This window comes from Procambarus clarkii, chromosome 37, assembly GCF_040958095.1.
Source record: "Procambarus clarkii isolate CNS0578487 chromosome 37, FALCON_Pclarkii_2.0, whole genome shotgun sequence".
Classification (NCBI taxonomy): Eukaryota; Metazoa; Arthropoda; class Malacostraca; order Decapoda; family Cambaridae; genus Procambarus; species Procambarus clarkii.
Window position 1 is genome coordinate 32,719,989 of NC_091186.1, and position 12,454 is coordinate 32,732,442.

The 12,454-nt window shown below is 46.8% G+C and overlaps 1 protein-coding gene across 1 annotated transcript in view; it reads left to right on the plus strand.

The window, feature by feature from the left end:
* Nucleotides 1–4,891: 4,891 nt before the first annotated feature.
* The window catches only part of LOC138371896 (tripartite motif-containing protein 59-like), a 102,241-nt gene continuing 94,678 nt past the window's right edge, over nt 4,892–12,454 (plus strand). The window contains exon 1 of the mRNA XM_069336944.1: nt 4,892–5,133. The gene's annotated coding sequence lies outside the window, so the exon portion shown is untranslated. The remainder of the gene's footprint in view (nt 5,134–12,454) is intronic.

Genomic DNA, 12,454 nt, shown 5'->3' on the forward strand with positions numbered 1-12,454 from the left:
TCGTGGTGCCGGAAGGAGCCTAATTGATCGTGCAGCTAAGCACATTAAAGATCTTCCCCTATGCAACGTATTGTTACTTTATGAATGATTAGAAAGTATTAGTAAGCAAAGTTGGTGCCTATGTTATTATTTAATAATCAACCCCCAGCTCAGTCTTTAAATGCTCTTTGAGAAACAATAATAGTCTTACGTCTGGCAGGGAAGATACAAACAATTGCCATTCGAGATGCACTTAACTGTACTACTTGGAAGTTTAATAGCTCAATTTTGACCTCTGGTTTCCACTGGAGAACCCAGGGTCGTAACATGGCGTGTGTACGCCCACGACGCTCACAGGGCGTGTGTACGCCCACGACGCTCACAGGGCGTGTGTACGCCCACGACGCTCACAGGGCGTAAGTAAGTATATCATTTAGGCTACACAGTGAATCAGCTTTAGGCAATCTTACAGATGCACTTCACAATATTAACTGGGATTCTGAATTCAATAATACCCATGATATAAATTCATTAGCTAACCTCTTCCTCTCCAAAACTCTAAGCCTCTACAACCTTCATTGTCCCCTCCTTACCAAGCAAGTAACTGACAAAAGATTAAACAATCCATGGCTCACAAGTGGCATTCTCAACTCAATCAACACGAAACATGAATATGAAAAGAAACTTAGGATTAGCCTAGTTACCAAGGAAGTAGCTAAAAGATATTCATCAATGCTTACCAGTATCATAAGACAGGCAAAACTTGCATATTATGTGAATAAATTCAATGAAGCAGTGAAATTCCGTCCATTGTGTACAAGAGAGCCTCCCATGCCCTTGCCCCACCCATAGCACTACTGTTCAACAAATCTATAGAGTGTCACACCTTCCCTGATATCCTCAAAAAAGCAAGAGTAACGCCAGTCCATAAAGGAGGCAATCCGGCGGACATAAACAATTATAGACCCATATAAAATCTACCCATTCTATCAAAAATATTTGAAAAAATTATTTACAAACAGCTCTATTCCTACCTATAAATAAATAATAAATAAATGTTTATTTAGGTAAGGTACATACATACAAGAAATTTTTACAAAGATTGGTGGACTTATAGATAGAGCTAGTACATACAATGCCTAAAGCCACTATTACGCAAAGCGTTTCGGGCATGAAAAACTTAATTGACTAAAGCTTAATACTAATTGAGCATAAAGAGTAAAATGAAAACAAGAAATGAAAACATAGCTGAAAAAGCAGCACAAATACAATTCTGTCGACAAACAGCGCTCTTTAAAAAAACAGACATTGGTTGACAATAGAGGGGTAAGGTAGGTTACAGGGAATTTATTAGGTATAGCTTCGTTTTTATCTTAAAGTGGTTGAGAGAGGTACAGTCTTTAACATGGTTGGGAAGGTCATTCCACATTCTGCGCCCCTTGATTTGTAGAGCATTTCTGGTTTGATTAAGTCGTACTCTAGGAATATCAAAACTGTATTTATTTCTGGTGTGGTGCTCATGGGTTCTGTTACAACCTTCTATGAAGCTTTTGAGGTCAGGATTGGCATTACAGTTTAGCGTTTTATATATGTATAATACACATGAGAGAATGTGCAGTGACTTAATGTCTAACACATTCAGAGATTTGAGTAGGGGTACCGAGTGATGTCTGGGGCCAGAGTTGGATATTGTCCTAATAGCAGCTTTGTGTTGAGTAATTAGAGGACGTAAATGATTTTGGGTAGTAGAGCCCCAAGCACAAATACCATAGTTGAGATATGGATAGATAAGGGAGTAATAGAGAGTCACCAGGGCAGGGCGTGGTACATAATATCTGATCTTAGAAAGAATGCCCACAGTTTTTGAAACTTTTTTTGAAATATTTAGAATGTGTCCCTGGAAATTCAGCTTGTGGTCAATGAGAATGCCAAGGAATTTGCCATCTAATCACCTCGTAAAATTCGACATACTCAGCCCCTGCCAGTTTGGCTTCCGGTCCCAAAAGAGCACCAACGATGCAATCATTAGTCTCCTTGACGTTATCTACTCAGCCCTTGACAAAAATGAGTTTCCGATTGGACTCTTCATTGTCCTAAGAAAAGCCTTTGATACTACAATACAATACAATATAATACAATACAATTTTATTTAGGTAAGGTACATACATACAATAAATTTTTACAAGGATTGGTAGACTTATACTGTTATACTTATACTGTTAATCACAACTACCTCTTACTTAAACTCTAGCATTATGGAATCCGAGGCCTTGCCCTTGACTACATCCGATCCTATCTTAGTGACAGACACCAATATGTAACCATCAATGATACAACTTCTTCCACTCTACCAATTACCGTTGGAGTGCCACAGGGCAGCATCTTAGGACCTCTTCTATTTCTTATATATATAAACGATCTGCCTAATGTCTCTAATATTCTCAAACCTATATTGTTTGCTGACGATACTACCCTTATCTATTCAGACCTCAACCCACATACACTAAATAATGTTGTGAATAATGAATTAAAAAAAAAAAGTCCACTTATGGATGTCAACGAAAAAACTAACATTAAACATCGAAAAGACTTACTACATCTTATTTGGAAGCAAATCATCAAATGCAATTCAGCTACAGATAGACAACATTAACATCAGTAATAAAAATGATGGCAAGTTTCTTGGCCTATTCCTAGACAAGAGACTCAACTTCAGCACCCACATTCAACACATTCTCCGTGGTGTAGTGGTAAGAGCAGTCTCCGTGGTGTAGTGGTAAGACACTCGCCTGGCGTTCCGGGAGCGCTATGTCATGGGTTCGTATCATGGCCGGGGAGGATTTACTGGGCGCAATTCCTTAACTGTAGCCTCTGTTTAACGCAACGGTAAAATGTGTACTTGGATGAAAAAACTATTTTTCACGGCAGGGGATCGTATTCCAGGGACCATAGGATTAAGGACTTGCCCGAAACGCTACGCGTACTAGTGGCTGTACAAGAATGTAACAACTCTTGTATATATCTCAAAAAAAAAAAACATAACTAAGAAAGTCTCTAAGACAGTTGGTATACTCTCCAAAATCAGATATTATGTTCCTAACTCTGCTCTCCTCTCACTATATTATGCACTAATCTACCCCTATCTTAATTATGGTATCTGTGCATGGGGGTCTACCACTGCAAACCACCTTAAGCCCATCATCACGCAGCAAAAATCTGCTATCAGAAAAATAGCTAACTCTGCTTTCAGACTCTCAGCTCCCTTGTTTAAATCCCTAAACTTGCTAAATATTAACTCCCTCCACACATTCTCTTGTGTCAACTACATTTACAAAACCCTGTTCTTAAATGCAAACCATGCTCTGAAACTCTCCCTGGACAGATGTAATAGAACCCATTATCACCACACCAGAAATAAATATCTCTTTGATATCCCCAGGGTCAAACTTAATCTGTGTAAACACTATATGCAAATTAAGGGACCTAGTCTATGGAACTCACTCCCTAGTGAATTGAAAAACTGTAAAACTTTTGCCTTATTTAAAAGCAAAACCAAAAAGTACCTAATTTCATCTTCTTAGTTTCCTACGCTGAGCTTTAAATTTGCTCTGTACCTAGTGTTACCCAATCTCCTAATTTTTATGTATTTAACCCAAACAACCTTATCATTGTGTTCATTGCTGTCTTCTTTTATGAGCTAGCCATATGCTGTATTGTGCCTACCAATTTTTGTCAACTACCATTCAAGCTGTCATTGCAATCAATCTTAGCTACCTATGTGCTTTAATATACTGTACCTACAATTTTCTCTCATCTTTTTTTTCTTGCCATGTAACTGTTATCATTTTTTTTTTATAAAATTTGCAAGTATTTACCTACTTAAAATTTTCTTAGATTCAGGACCAGCCCGAAACGCTGCGCGCACTAGTGGCTTTACAAGATTGTAATTACCATATTATGTATCCTCACTTTCCCAATGTACCTTCTTGTATATCCATAAATAAATAAAGCGATCTACATGAACTCCACCAATGGTCAGATGACTGGCAAATGCTCTTTAATGTCGATAAATACAAGACCTTGCCTGTAGGGCATAACATTCCACCTCACAACTACCAAATTGCCAGCACTACCTTACAACAGATAGATGAAGAATGCGACATTGGAATCAGAATCCATCATTCACTAAAAGTTGCACAACAAGTGGGAGCGGCAGTAAAAAAAGTGAACCAAATCTTGGGAATAATCAAGCGTGCCTTTACCTTCAAGGAAACTAAAGTAGTCCTTCAATTGTATAAGTCTCTGGTGCGCCCCCACCTGGATTATTGCATACAGGCATTGAGACCTTATCTTCAGAAAGACATAGCTGCTCTGGAGAAGATGCAACACCGGGCAACAAAAATCATACCAGAGCTTAGTCATCTCTCGTATCAGGAAGGGTTGAGGGCCACTGGCCAAACAACACAGCAAACCAGGCAAGACAGGGCGGAGCTCATCGAAACACTTAAAATACTAAACAATTTGGACGATGTTGATCCGGACACTTTCTTCAAAAGGTCAGATGTAACACGAACGAGGAGCAACGGGTTCAAGCTCAACAAGCCACAATGTAGGACAGAAAACAGGAGAGGCTTTTTTTACCCGTATGGTGGTAAACCCGTGGAACAGCCTACCCGCCAGAGAGTAGGTAAGGTAAACGCCAAAACTCTACTGGGTTTTAAAATACAGATAGAAAAGATCATCGAGGCAAATGGGTAGGACCTTTGACAAGCCGCCAACTTCCTGTCCTCGTTGAGGCCACCAATATTAGTTGCTCTCAGGTTAATTAAACGTCGCAAAGATCAGTAACCAAAGAAAATGGGAAGAGCACTTTGGCGGGTAAGCGAGCGAGCGAGTGACGTCATCACAACAAAGGTTGCTATAGACGTCTCCACGACTCGTGAGGTTCGCCTGTCTTAAAGACCTGTGTCCACAATACCCGCCAAATTGTCCCTCCCACAGTACTCTCAGGACACTTATGGCAGTGTAAGTGTGTGGTGAGGCCACACCACTGAAGACATTGAGGATATACCACGAGGGAGAGACAAAACTGTTGAAGGAAGGAGTCACTGGCTCCACCTGACCACCTTGTTCCTCGCACTCTCATCATCCTCCGTAAGTACTTGAGTACTTTCTGCTCCACAATTGTCTTACGCCCCAACATACAATTGTTGGGGCGTGGAAATAGGCCTATGGCATTGTTGGGATGTAGACGTAGGCCTATGGCATTGTTGGGATGTAGACGTAGGCCTATGGCATTGTTGGGGTGTGGAAATAGGCCTATGGAATTGTTGGGGTAAATTATATGCCTATGGCATTGCTGTGGGTGTGGACATTGGCCTATGGAATAATAATAATTTTTATAATAATAATAATAACAATAATAATAATAATACGAAATCCACTGGGACTGTGTGGTGTCGCAAACCCATGACCAAGGCATTGCCAGCCGCATACTCTACCACTGTACCACCACTGACTTCCAAAAAGTCTTACAATCAGATTTCCACTGATGTCACAGGAAGTCTGTGATATCCTTATATCACAGGAAGACTTGAAGCCAGTCCAAGTTTTACGAAAGACCCCCCAAGCACTCAGGTGAAGGGGTAAAGTGTTGTAGTTGAACACTGTACGTCCAACTTCAGATACTAAACTGAAAATCGCACTAAAGAGATATACATCAATGAGCAATCTACTGGGGCTGTGAGGTGACGCAAACATTGCAGGTTCGCATCACCTCACAGCCCGAGTGAATTTTCTCATTGATGTATATCACGTTAGTGTGATTTTCTGTGTGTAAGTAATAATAATAATAATATTAATAATAATATATTATTATTTATTCAAAAGATTGTGTGTACAAAGAACATAAGAGTAATAAATGAATAAATCCACAAGGGCCGTGACGAGGGTTCGAACCTACATCCGAGAAGATCCCAGACACTCCTTAACCACTTAACTGCGCCAACCGAGAATACTCGGTTTGATTTTTTCGTACCCATTCTAAATTTGTGCGAGGTTGGTTGTGTACGAAATGGACTCTTAGGACTTCCAGTGCGAGGTAGCCATCTTGGAAAAAATTCCCCTTATGCCCTAGGGCTGCTGGCTGGGTTAGTACTGAGTGAGCAACCATGAGTGGCGCACGCGCTTCTGGCTCCCAAACACCTGTTCGACTCGAAGTTGAAAGATCACGCTGTGTTGGTGAAATTCAAACCTTAATGTTTGAAGAATATAAGGGTCATAATATTGGTGAAGCAAGGGCCAATAAGGACCTAACACAAAGGTCAGATGCAAGTGATGCAGCACCTATGAGGACAATACAGCGAGCGTATCCAGTTGTAGCTCTGAGCGCCACCCTTGCCCACCTATGCTATCTCCAATTTATTTAGATGATACATAGATGAATCGTTTTCTGCGTTCAGTGATGATGCATCTGATACAAGTAGCATAGATAAACAGTGTTAGCGGCTTCCATGGTTGTGTTTTCCATAGATATTTTCAAGAATAGCTGAATCTCTTCCAGACTGATGGACACTCTTTGAGGCTGGCTGAATCTCTTCCAGATTAACGGACACACTTTGAGGCTGGCTGAATTTCTTCCTGTGTGGGACCTTACAAGGCGATCTTTTCACAACTACCTTACAAATTGATCTTTCCCTGTAATCTTTGCAAGACTACCTTATGTTTTACAAGCTTGGCTACATACTACCTACAGGTACTAATGCCAAGGGTGTACATGAGTGCGTTATTTGCAAACACACAGAACAAAGAAACAGGAAGCGAAATTCTATCTGTACCTGGTGCAACGAGAGAGAAGTCGCACTGTGTACCATGGATTACTTCGTTGATTATTACTCACTTCCAAAGTACTGAGTGTGTAATACAGTGTGTTACTGTGTAGTGTGTGAAACTGTACATATTGTAATTTTAGTGAATTTTTAACAAGTAATATTGTGACAATAAACATTATTGTGGACACATTGCTGACACAAGTATCACAGTTTCATGGAACGTTATGAACGTTCTACTGTATACATATTGTAAAGAATACAAATATTCATCATATACGATAAAAAAAAAACAAATAAAACTGCATTGGAAATACATAAAACAGATAATTGAAAATATATTTGTGCCAACATCTGGTGCTTGAATGGCCCGCGTGACCGTGTCTGGGCGTGTCACGCACGGGCAACCAGCCCCTGATGACATCACAACGCACCTTGTCCACGTCCCCACAGCCAAAGTAAGTGGAATTTGGTATTTATTTTTACATAGACATGTTCAGGGAAGGAAATTTATCATTTTACGAAGAAAAAAGAATTTTTAGGGAACACTCTATTTCATGCGCACGAGGAATTTCACAATAAACTCGGCGCAGCATAGTGTAATTACCTAAGTGTAGTTACAAGATGAGAGCTACGCTAGTGGTGTCCCGTCTTCCCAGCACTCTTTGTCATATAACGCTTTGAAACTACTGACGGTCTTGGCCTCCACCACCTTCTCCCCTAACTTGTTCCAATCGTCTACCACTCTGTTTGTGAAAGTGAATTTTCTTATATTTCTTCGGCATCTGTATTTAGCTAGTTTATATCTATGACCTCTTGTTCTTAAAGTTCCAGGTCTCAAGAAATCTTCCCTATCGATTTTATCAATTCCTGTTACTATTTTGTAGTGATCATATCACCTCTTTTTCTTCTGTCTTCTAGTTTTGGCATATTTAATGCCTCTAACCTCTCCTCGTAGCTCTTGCCCTTCAGTTCTGGGAGCCACTTAGTAGCATGTCTTTGCACCTTTTCCAGTTTGTTGATGTGCTTCTTAAGATATGGGCACCACACAACTGCTGCATATTCTAGCTTTGGCCTAACAAAAGTCGTGAACAATTTCTTTAGTATATCGCCATCCATGTATTTAAAAGCAATTCTGAAGTTAGAAAGTGTGGCATAGGCTCCTCGCACAATATTCTTTATGTGGTCCTCAGGTGATAGTTTTCTATCTAGAACCACCCCTAGATCTCTTTCTTTATCAGACTTCTTTAAAGATTTCTCACATAATATATAGGTTGTGTGGGGTCTATGTTCTCCTATTCCACATTCCATAACATGGCATTTATTAACATTAAATTCCATTTGCCAAGTGGCGCTCCATGTACTTATTTTGTCCAGGTCTTCTTGAAGGGCATGACAATCATCTAAGTTTCTTATCCTTCCTATTATCTTAGCATCATCAGCAAACATGTTCATATAATTCTGTATACCAACTGGTAGATCATTTATGTAGACAATAAACATCACTGGTGCAAGAACTGAACCCTGTGGTACTCCACTTGTAACATTTCTCCAGTCCGATACATTGCCTCTGATCACAGCCCTCATTTTTCTATCAGTCAGAAAATTTTTCATCCATGTTAGAAGCGTACCTGTCACTCCTCCAATATTTTCCAGTTTCCAAAACAACCTCTTATGTGGAACTCTGTCGAAAGCCTTTTCTGGGGGGAGCCCCGTCGGCTCCCCGGAGCTATCCCAGGCTGATATGCTAATGTCAGACTTTGGCATCAGTCATGTGTATGGAGTTCTTAGGCCTACCGGGGACCACGGCCAGAACCGGGCCCCCTCAGAGAGGCAAGGGGAGCAATGGCCTATAGAAGCCCCCGTGTAGTTGGAAGCATTCTATGTCTGCCATCGACCGGAACAGGCACCCAGAAAGGTAAGCGCCCCAAAACAAACCCCTATTCTGGTTAAAATTGCTACCTAATACCGAACTAGTGGATAGAACTCCCCAACCGAAAACAAGCAAATTAGTGTGACGTCACACACTGCCGCGCCGCTGTCTGCGCAGCTCCCCCCTCCCCGGGAGGGGGAAGGGGGAGCCCCAGACCCCCCGCGCCGGCTACCCACACCTCAGTTCTTGAGGCTGATGCTATAGGCATGGTCGTGTGCTCTGGCTCCGGTGTCGCTACTGCACTGTGCTTTGAGTGTGGTGTTAGTTTTGTGGGTGCGAGAGCCAGGAGTTATCTTCAGTACTCGGGCTGCATGCGCCTAGGGCTGCCTTCCCTAGGTGCCCTGTAAGTACTGCCCTTGGGGCTTGGGGCCGCCTTCCACAGGCTCCTCGGGGTCTGCCTCTGCTGGTCCGTTTTACCTTTCGGTTTTTCGGCCGCCTGTTGGGCTCTTGGGTGTTCTGTTCTCCCTTGTTACCGGCAGGTAAGAGGCAGTTTGCACTGGTAGGGGCGCAGGGTGCTGCTCAGCTTGTATTTCCCGACATCGCGGCCGGCTCTGTTCCTTGGGGTTCGCTGTCCTCTTGCGGGGTTTTGTTTTTCTTTTTGTTTTTGCCTGGTGGGGGGTTCTGTCATTTTATTCAGTTTGTTTTTGCCCTTCCACTGTTCTCCTCGGTGGCGCCCCCTGCTAGGTCCCCGTGAGTGTACACGTCCCTGGGGTTCAGCTTTAGAAGTTTGCTTGGTAGTTTTGGGCGCCGGTTTGCAGCACCCTGCCTGGGACTACCTGAGCGCGAGTCCTCTTAAAGTAAACGCTCAGGACCCTGGGAATCCCCTAGGGGGCGCGTGGGTCCGATGGATGTGACCCCGGAGTCCCCACTCGCTGTGTGCGAGTTTGAGGGTTGCTCGGTCCCCTTGTCTCAGGGTGACCCTCATTGTTTTTGCCTCTGCCACGCTGCCTGTTGGGTCGGTGATACTTTCGACCCTGAGTCCTGTGAGTGTTGCTGCTTGCTTGTGACTCAATTTACCCAATCCTCTGATGATTCTATTCGGGTACAGGCGGCACGTGCGTTGCAGTCTAGGTTTCGTCTGTTGCAGCGCGCTCGGTTGGTTGCTTCCCCGGATGCCCCGGGGCTGCCCCGCTTTGCTTTTCGAGACCCGGACTTGGGGGTGGGGGTCGCTTCGATCCTGGTTCAGTCCGCACCTCCTCGTCCTTCCCCTTCTGTTCGTTCTGGTCCCCCGCCCCTGCTTCCGGCCCCGAAGCGTCTGAGGGTTTCGGGGTCGGAGCAGGGGTTACTTGATCTCGAGACTCGGGCAGCTTCGGGGGTTGCCCCTTCCGGGGGGGCGGCAGAGGCATTCGAGTCTTGTCTCCCGGCCGAAGCTTCAGGGTCTGACCAGTGGGCCCCCCTTCCTCCAGCTTTTCCGGCTGCTCCGTCCTTGTCTTGTGGGGTCGGGGCTTGGGGAGAGGACTCGGCCTCGGGTCCTGTGGTGACGGACCTCGAGGCTGGGGAGGGGCTGACTTGGGGGCCTTGGGCCCCGCTGGACCCCGCCTGGGTTTTTCTTCCCACTGAGCGGGGCTTATTGTTACAAGGAGTGGGGTTTTCTTTCCCCCCCTCTGCGTACGAGTTGGATTTGGTGTCGGCCCCTCCCCGGGTACGGTTCCGTGTTCCCCCGGGTACGTCGGTTCCGTCCTTCCGGAGGTTTTCGGCTTATCGCATCCAACCTGGTGTGGTGCGAGCGGCCTTAGCAGCTTACCTCCTGCGTGACCCGGATTATGCCTCGGAAATGGATCCGTCCACGTTCAGGTTTGGGACTTCGTTCCCTTTCTGGCTCCGTTACGAGGTTCCGGAGTCGTCCTGGCTAGCAGACTGCCCCTTGTTTGGTCTGGATTCCTGGCATTCCTTCTGTCGTTCCCGCACGCTGGAGTGGCGGGAAGCTTCCACGGTGCTTCAGGTTTTCCTGGGGGGTGAACTTGAGTACCTGAATGAGTGCTTGTTTGCCCCTGCCCTTCCCCGCGATGTGGGCGTTATTCAGCTCCATGTGCAGGTTCCCTCCCTTTCGGCGGCGCTCGTGGCGGAGGACTTGCGCGCTCGGGGCCTTTTGTGTTCGGCCTTGCGGTTCTTTTCCCTCCTGGAGCTGTCTTCGGATTGGCTCGTGGAGGATGTGGGGACGCTTGGGTCCGTCCCGGGGTCCGGCACCTTGTCCTCGGCTGCGCGTTCGTCGGCTGCCTTGTTGAAGCTGTTCACGCCGATTTTGCGGGATGCGGTTTCCCTGTTCTATGCTTCCCGTCTCGCGTGTCGGCAGGCGGTGCTGGGTTCCTCCGTGGAATCTGCTTGGGCTCTGGCTCTTAGGCGTTCTTCACCTTTTTGTCCTCTCCTGTTTGGGGAGTCGGCCGTGGCGCAGTTTATTCAGGCTGCGTCGGCGGCTTGTCGTCCAATGTCGGACTTGTTGGTTTTCCGGGGGTCCCGGGGTGGGTCTTCCCGGAGAGGTCGTGCCAGGGCTCGGGGTTCCTCTCGTCGTGGTAGGCCTCTGGTGTCAGGTTTGGGGTTGGCTCCTCCTGCGGACCCTCCCTCGTCTGGTCGGCGCGGTGTTCGCGCTGTGCGGGGTTCTGGGTCTCGTAAGGGTCGCCGGCCCTTTCGCGGTTTGCCCCTTTGACGGGGCGATGGGGGGGCGGCTTGCGCTGTTCGCCCGCGCCTGGTCCCACGATTCGTGGGCCTTTCGGGTCGTGTCTTGCGGCCTGCGGTGGCGTTGGGTGGCCCCTCCCCCCTTTGGGGGGTCGGGGCTGGCGGGGCAGGCTTCTTCCCCTGCGCTCTGTCGAGTCGTCTTGGAGTGGGTACGCTTGGGCGTCGTCGAAACGACGTCGTCCCTCAGATGGGTTTCCCGTCTGTTTCCGGTTCCGAAACGAGACTGTGCAGACCTGCGGTTCATTCTGGACTTGTCCCGTCTGAACCCCTGGGTTCATTGCCCCTCCTTTCGGATGACTACGCTGTCTCAGGTTCGGCTCCTCTTGGAGCCGGGTGCTTGGATGGTGTCCCTGGACCTCCGGGACGCTTATTGGCATGTCCCGATTCATCCGCGGTTCAGGGACTGGCTCGGTTTTGTAGTGGGGCATCTGAGTTACCGTTTTCGTTGTCTCCCGTTCGGGTTGAACCTGGCACCTCGCGTGTTCACACGCCTTACACGGGTTGTGGTGGCTCGTTTGCGTCTCCTAGGTGTTCGGGTGTTGGCCTACCTCGACGACTGGCTGGTTTGGGCTCCCAGCCAGTCAGCTTGCTTGCTAGCCAGGGATTTGGTTCTTTCCCAGCTCGCCGGGTTCGGGTTCTTGGTGAACTGGAGGAAGTCCCATCTGGTTCCCTCTCAGGTTCGGACTTGGCTGGGTCTCGTGTGGGACTCTCGGACCGCCTCCTTGTCTCTCCCTCCGGAGTCTCTCCTGCGGCTGCGGTCCCGCCTTCGTCTGTTTCTGGAGGGCCCTCGGGTCACCCGGCGGTTGCTCGAGGGGCTGTGCGGGAGCCTGAACTTCGCGATGGTGGTCTACCCGCCGGGTCGGGTTTGGCTTCGACGGCTGTTCTGGTTCCTTCGGGCTTCCCCCTTCCGCCTCTCTCGCGATCGCAGAGTTCGACCCCCGGGGGACTTGCGTCGGTTGCTGCGTCACCGGCTTCCTCTTCGGGTTTTTCGGGGTTCAGTGCCTTGGCGCCTACCCGAGCCCTCGCTCGATGTGTACACGGA